General features: G+C 40.0%; 1 pseudogene; it reads right to left on the bottom strand.

The window, feature by feature from the left end:
* Positions 1-1,060: 1,060 nt before the first annotated feature.
* On the bottom strand, positions 1,061-1,179 carry LOC120610174 (uncharacterized; annotated as a pseudogene).
* Positions 1,180-6,285: the final 5,106 nt, after the last annotated feature.

Genomic DNA, 6,285 nt, shown 5'->3' with positions numbered 1-6,285 from the left:
TTTAGCTTACCTGTCACTTCCTAGTTAAAAAGCCTTTTTGTTACTTCCCAGATTATGTCAGGGCCCCTGTTACAACTCTCGTAACTTCCCCGTACTTGCTCCTCATAGCATTTACTCCAGAATGTAAATTTGTATTTGTGTTATCATTTGATCACTATTTTTGACACCCCCTCCAAACTGCACACTTCACGAGCACAGGGACTGTGTCTACTAGGAAGTGGGACTACAAGGTGAATCACACACAAAGCCTGGCACATAGTAGATGTTCAATACATATTTGATGAATGAATAGATGCATTAATGAATTATTTTTTTTCTGCTATCACTGCTTCCTCCCTTGACACCTGGCTCCCACCATTAGCCGGAAATACTATCTCAAGCTTGGTGACCCCAGCAAATGAGATGAAACAGCAGCATTTGGAATCTCACTCTCCTGTCTAGTGGCAGCCACAACGAGCCTCTTCAAATCCATCGATTAGCGGCCTTCTCTCACCTGTGCACTAAAAGACAAAGGTTAAGGTCTCTGGAACCTGAGTTTGAAATTCACTTTGTCTTTCCTTAAGCAAAATGCTCATGCTCACGGAGTTGCCCTCTCTGAGCTTAAGAGCCCCGCTCTGTAAAATGTCGTGTGCCTTGTAAAGCGCTGTTTCCTAAAAAAGCATCTCATTAGTGGAGCTTTTATCTTAAGAGAGAAGAAAAATCAGAAACTCACTTGGTGCCAGAGGAGGAAATACTAAGCACATCCTTGCGCTCTTCATCCTGGTGACCAGATGAAGGCCTTTCCTCCTCTCCTCCTCCTGTTCTAGTCATATCTGCCATCAGGGCTGAACTTGGTGGCCTCCTCCTCCAGGAAGCCTTCCGTGACTGCCTCAGCCCACAGAGATTATTCCTTCTCTCATTTTTCAACTGAATTCAGCCAGCCCCACACACAGTGTCTCCTAATTAGTTAATTAATTTATTTTTTATTTTATTATTACTTTTTTAGGCAAGGCAACCCTTGGTTGACCTCACAGATTACAAGGACCTTCTCAGTTTACAATCCCTTATTTTTTATTTTTTACGCCTACAGCACTTGGTCTTCCTATGTGGTCTCCCATGCAAGTACTAACCAGACCTGACCCTGCTTAGCTTCCAAGATCAGACGGGATCGGACTTCTTCAGAATGGCATGGCTGTACACTCCTAATTAATTTTTAATGTCCTTACTACCAAGTCTTCTCTCTCAGCTTCAGAAAAAGCAACTTTCTGGTTCAGCTTTCTGGATGTCTGTCTCCCGAGGTTAGACTTCCTCAACTCAGCCTCCCTGTTTGTTTGTTTGTTTGTTTGTTTTAATTAAATTTATTGGAGTGGCATTGGTTAAGAAAATTATATAGGTTTCAAGTATACGATTCAATAATATATCATCTGTATATTGCATTGTGTGTTCACCACCCAAAGCCAAATCTTCTGCCACAGTATATTTGAACCCTTTTACCTTCTATGTGACTAGAGGTTGGTCTTGTACCCCAGGCCCAGGGGATCATTCCTTGGACTAGAATTCCAGACGTCCCTTGACTGAGTTCTGCATTCCTGGAGCTGGTCAATTTTCATTCAGATTTGGGCTTTGGTTCCTAAGAGTTAATAGCAGTATAACACAGAAGTTAAGAGCAGGGATTTGAGTCTCAAAGTTGTTCTGGGTTCAAATCCCTCTTCTGCACGTGTTATTTTGTGGCCTCTGAAAGTCACTTGATCCTCAGTTTCAGGTTTCTTGTGTGGAGATTATAATCTTCTAAACTATACAATTTTATAATATATATAATGTGACAAAAGTAGAAATAATAAAAGCATCTAGGTTTTTTAAGGGAAATTAAATGAATAATGCATTTCAAACTCTTAACCCTTAATGAAATGATAGATGATCAACATTACTTATATTGTGGATGCAGGTCTTCTGTTTCTACTTTTTTTTTTTTTGAAGGAGGAAGGGCTATTTCCTTTGCCTTGAGAACCACCCAGCTCCCTCTCTACCCTCTATAGCCAGCTGGCTGGGCCAATAGCAATTTGAAAGGTAGATAGTGACAGGTTATACAGCAGCAAGACACCTAGTCACCCAAGTGACTCTAGTTCTCCAAGGAGGGCTTCTGGGGTCCAAACTGTGGCCAGAGGTCAGGGGGCCACATTTTGTTCGCCTTACAACTGCACATGTCCAGAGCTGCCCTGAGAATGGCCCATTCAGGCACACGAAAGGACGGTCATCCCCAAGGCGGTCTGTCCCATGTCCCAATGCCAGCCAGGCCATGTGTCCAGAGCTGGCACTCATGGAACCTCACCTTAATTGGGCATCTCGTTATTAGTTTCCATGGAATAAAGGACTCATGTGTCACCAGGGCAAGCTTCACCAGGAGAGGAGGCATGGATCTGTGGATATGGCAGAGCAAGCCAGTCAGCCTGTGAAGCGGGTGAGCAGAGAGAGGGAGAGGTTCCGGCTCCGATGTCCGAAGCCTTGAAAATGACTGTCAGGGAACTTATTATTTCATTTAGAAATTAATTTCTTTCAGAAAGAGATAAATCCCTCTTGAGATATTTATTTCCTTCCTAATGAAGGCGGACTTAGCACAGTTCCCCCTCCCACTCCCCACCCCTATGTGTAATGTTTAATTTGGAAAAGTAAAAGGTTTGTACATGGGATGCAGCACAGAAGATTGTGAAGACTGGCACTCAGCCAGCTAGCAGGGTCCACCTGGCTCGGCAGAACCCACTTAGCTAGGCTGAATGCCATGGGAGGGGGCAGCCAGGCACCCAGTTGCTCAGTTGACAAGAGCACAACCCTCTCACATGTGGCCACTGCCTGGGAGACTCTGCAAATCATTATCACTCTGTACCTCAGAAGAGTCCTGACCATGAGCCAGAGGCAGCATCATTAACCTCATTTTGCAGATGACCAGGCAGAGGTGACCAGATGGACGTCACCTCGCCCAGGCTCCGGTTGAGGCCACTGCAGAGCAGGAACTGGAACCCAGCCAAGAAAATTCCTGCTCCATTACTTGGAAAATTCTTTCCTTACATTTTCAACGTTTTTTTTTTTTTTTTTTTAATGGAAAAATTCAATCATATACAACAAGAAAGAGAATAGTATCTGAGGTCCCTTGTGCCCACCACCCGGATTTATCAGTTATCAGCATTCAACCATTCTGCTTTTATCCCCTCACCGTTTGTCTATACTGGGATATTTTAAAGCAAATTCCAGACATCATGTCACATCACCCACAAACAATTCAGTCCTTCTAACTAGCAAAGACTTACAATCACCACGTCATTATCGCACTGCTCAGAATTACTAGAAATTGATTAATGACATCTAACCCTGTCCATATTTATTTCCCTGATTTATCAAAGAATTCTTTTTTTGGGTTTGTTACTTTAAAAAATATAATTTAAAGCCAAAAAAGAAGTTGCAAGAATAGTGCAAAGAAATCTGCCCATTGCCTGAATTCACCAAATGCTTACATTTTGCTCTATTTGATTTACTATTAACATATATTTTTGAGAATTCTGTGAGAATATATTGGAGATTACATCCCTTTACTTGTGAACACTTCAGTACGTATTTCCTGAAGGCAAAGACATTTTCTTATGTAACCACAGTATAATTATCAAGAGCCAGAAATTTACCATCCTCCGTCTACATTCAAAATTTGGCAATTTTCCCAATAATTCTTTTTACAGTTATGTTTTCTCCCAGTCCAGATGGGACCCAGGACCACCCATTTAGTTATTATGTCTCTGTAGGATTTTTCATTTGGGAGAAGTTCCTCAATCATTTTTTTTTTTTGGTCTTTCTTGACCTCGTCATAAAAGGGTACAGGCAAGTTGCTTTGTAGAATGTTTCAATTTGGGTTTGCCTGACGTTTCCTTCTGATTAGATTTAAGTTATGTCTTTTTGATAGTAATATCGGAGCTGTAATGTTGTGTTGGTGTCTGAGCATCATATCAGGAGGATGTTGGTGATGTGGACTTTGATCATTTGGTTGAGACAGCGTCTCTGGGCTTCTCCATTGTGCAGTTCATTAATAAGTAGTTAATGTGTGTATGTGGGGGAGACAATTTGTTCTTTGAGCACTTCCTTGATTTCTAGTATAACAACGTGTTCCAGGATCCCCTGTGCTTTTCCTGCTCCAGCTCTGGAATTAGCTTTTTCAAAGGAGGTTTTATTCTTTTTAGTAGAGAATAGTATTTAAAACCAAGCTTCTGGTGCCAGGTGTGCTTGCTGCTTCTGCTCTATCATTGCTTCTATGCTGTCTCAGTGGACAGACATAGGAAATGCATGTACATGTGTATTTAATTTTATTTATAAAACTATAAATTAAAATCTATAAATTAATACCGGTGCCTCAATACATTCTAGTTATTCTCCTTTCCTCGTTTGTATCTCTATCCTCCCGGACCAAGAAATCTGGCCTCATTCTCCTCGATGTGTTAACTTATTTGCTTAAGCCTAGAATACACAGAAGTGGTTTCAGGATTACTAATACCTACCCCGGTGAAAAGAAAACCTGTCAACCAGAGTTCAGCGTTTGTTTATAGTTCTTTTCCGTAAAGATAAAATTTACTTAGAGTGAAATGTGCAGATCTTAAGTGTGTATTTCCATGTTCGACAGATGCATACTCTCTTGTAATCCACATTCCTGTCAAGACACAGACCATTTCCATCATCTTAAAAAGTTCTCTCATCTCTTTTCCCCGTCAACCTGCTTTCTAGAGGCGATCCCTTCTCTTACTTTTTTCACCATAAATTAGTTTTGCCGGTTAGTTTTGCTTGTTCTAGGACCTCACATAAAGGAAATTATACGATATTCTTTTGTTTGAATTCTTTCATGTTGCACAGTACCTGAGAGATTCATCCACGTGGTGTATGTAGTAGTTCACTACTTTTTGTTAACCAGTATTCCGTCGTATGAATATATCACAATTTGTTTATCTTTTCTTCTGTTGATGGGCATTTCCCCCCACTTTTTGACTATTATGAATAAAGTGACTATGAACTTTCTTGTACACGTCTTTTTGAGAATGTATGTTTTCATTTCTCTTGGGTAAATAATGAGGGGTGGAATCTTGGGTCATAGGGTAAGTAAATGTTTAACTTTTACCTTGTTAACTAAGAAACTGATAAACTCAAAGGCTTTTTTTTTTTTTTTTTTCATGTTGTTTTACGGTTAGTTATGTAGGATCTAAAAAAGGTCCACATAGTGTATTTGGTTTTTATATCTCTATCAGACTCTCTTTCCCCGCTATTAATGCCATTTTACTTGTTGGAGGTACCAGAATATTTGGCTTGAAGAATATTCCATCTTTTGGATGTGCTTCATTACTTTCTCATTATGTTATTTAGCTTGTTATGCAATTCGTATTCCTTGTCGTCTTGCAGCTATATTTACAGATCGAGCAGATTCAGTTCAGGTTTATGGTTTTAGATGGAAGAATTTCATAGGTTCGTAGATGGACCTTTTTTTTTTTTTTTTTTATTTTAATACATCCATGAGGCATATAACTCTCTCGTATGTAATGTGTGGTTCTCCCACTTTTAGTGTTGCAAAGAGAGATTAGTGTATTTTAGTAGCGTCGACCTGATCTCGCCATTATAATGTTCTCCATCAACTTGGCAGCGAATGAATTTTAGCATCTATTCATAGTTATTGCTTAAATCTTTTATTTCCATGAGGTTGCTGAGTGGTGATGTTCTAATTCCAACACTTCTTCTGCCTTTGTTACCTGGGATTTTTCTGCATAAAAGAACTTGCCCCCAACAATCTTTTCATTACTTCGAAATAGAATTTATACAGAAAAGGCAGAGTAAATGTTTGATCTTTTCACTTTATGAAATTTTGGAGTAATAAGTTGGTGCCTTAGCAACCTCCAGTGGTGATGACTGAGATTTTTTTTTGTTTTCCTATCATGACGAACTCATGAATTTTAATATACTTGATATGTTTTGATCCACTGCAGCCATTAATTTTTTTTCCTCACATGATATCATCTTAGGTCACTATGTGCCTTTGGTTTGGCTCATTGTGACCTTTTGGCATGAATCTATTTGTTTTCCATAGCTTCCTTGCCTTCCTGGTGCAATGAGATATCTCAAGCTCATCTTGTGTATCTTCAACTCCAGACTCAGAATCAGTCACTTCTAGGAGGAGTCCTGGTGCCTTTTTTGTGGGTAATAATAGAGAACCCAGACTGAGCACTAGGGATGTTCATTGCTACTAGGATGTCACTGCTTCTAGGCCTTTCAGTGGTAAGAACTAAGAAA

The sequence above is a fragment of the Pteropus medius genome, unplaced genomic scaffold (assembly GCF_902729225.1).
Source record: "Pteropus medius unplaced genomic scaffold, Ma_sr-lr_union100, whole genome shotgun sequence".
In the NCBI taxonomy this organism is placed as follows: Eukaryota; Metazoa; Chordata; class Mammalia; order Chiroptera; family Pteropodidae; genus Pteropus; species Pteropus medius.
This window is presented reverse-complemented; position numbering and strand designations above follow the sequence as displayed.